At 41.6% G+C, this 1,357-nt stretch overlaps 1 protein-coding gene and 1 long non-coding RNA gene across 2 annotated transcripts in view; both read left to right on the top strand.

Annotated features, from left to right (window-relative positions):
- LOC106873171 (probable E3 ubiquitin-protein ligase DTX3) overlaps window positions 1–1,357 on the top strand; it is a 486,006-nt gene that overhangs the window by 293,064 nt on the left and 191,585 nt on the right. The gene's annotated exons all lie outside the window — the stretch shown is intronic.
- LOC106873172 (uncharacterized) overlaps window positions 1–1,357 on the top strand; it is a 32,267-nt gene that overhangs the window by 7,478 nt on the left and 23,432 nt on the right. The window lies entirely within an intron of this gene.

Here is a 1,357-nt window from a genome sequence, read left to right as displayed (position 1 = left end):
TACATGGTTTCCGTTTCGTTTAGTTCCATTGCGCTGCATCTTGGGCAAGTATCTTATACTATAGCCCCCAGGCTGACTAATGTCTTGGAAGTGAATTTGGTTGACGGAAACTATGTCGAAGGCGAGCTGGCAGAAACGTTAGCACGCCGGGCGAAATGCTTAGCGATATTTCGTCTGCCGATACGTTCTGAGTTCAAATTCCGCGAAGTCGACTTTGCCTTTCATCCTTTCGGGGTCGATTAAATAAGTACCAGTTACACACTGGGGTCGATGTAATCGACTTAATCCCTTTGTCCGTCCTTGTTTGTCCCCTCTATGTTTAGCCCCTTGTGGGCAATAAAGAAATAGGAAACTATGTTGAATCCTATCGTATATAGAAACATAGCTACATATATATATATGTGTGTGTGTGTGTGTGTGTGTGTGTTTATAGATTGGCTGACAGATACATAGATACACAAATGTGTGTGTGCATGTATATCTGTGTGTGCATGTTTCTGTGTTAGTCCAATGCTTGATAATTGGTGTCGATTTGTTTACGTCCTACGTCCGCGTAACGTACCGGTTCGGCATAAATGGAACCGATAAAATGAGTACCAGGCTTCAAAAAATGTAAATACTGGCGTCTCTATGTTCGCCTAAACCCTTCAATCTGGTATTCCTTTATGGCCACAGTCGAATGATTGATACAAGTAAATATGTGTGTGTGTGTGTGTGCTAAGAAGTTTGCTGTCCAGCTACATGGTTCTGGGTTCAGACCCATTTCATGGCACCTTGGACAAGTATCTTCTGCTATAGCCTTAGGCTGACCAAAGCCATGTGAGTGAATTTGGTAGACAGAAACTGAAAGAAGCCTGTCGTGTATGTACATATGTATCTGTGTGCGTGTGTCTTTGTGCCTGTGTTTACCCCCAACACTTCTTGACAACCGGTGTTAGTGTGATTACATCACCGTAAATTAGCGGTTCAGCAAAAGACACCGATAGAATAAAAAGAAAATAAGTACTGGGGTCGATTCATTCGATTAAAAATCCTTCAAGGTGGTGCCTCAGCATGGCCACAGTGTAATGACCGAAACAAGTAACATATTAAAAAAATGTCAGATACTCATACGCACATATATTCTTTTCTACTCTAGGCTTTTCATTCTTCTGGAGTCAACAAAAAATACCAGTCAATTCTCTGAATCCAGTTAATCGACTAACCCCTCCCCTAAAAATTACTGGCTTTGTATCTAAACTAGGAAAAATTATCTTAGGGCAGTGGCTTCAGAGGGTCATAAGAGAATCGGCCAAAATGCTTTGTGGCATTTGTTCTGATTCGATACGTTCTGAGTTCAAATTCCACGAAGCTTCAG

This window comes from Octopus bimaculoides, chromosome 14 (genome assembly GCF_001194135.2).
Source record: "Octopus bimaculoides isolate UCB-OBI-ISO-001 chromosome 14, ASM119413v2, whole genome shotgun sequence".
NCBI lineage: Eukaryota > Metazoa > Mollusca > Cephalopoda > Octopoda > Octopodidae > Octopus > Octopus bimaculoides.
The sequence above is the reverse complement of the archived record's forward strand: the minus strand, read 5'-3'. Positions and strand labels throughout refer to the sequence as shown.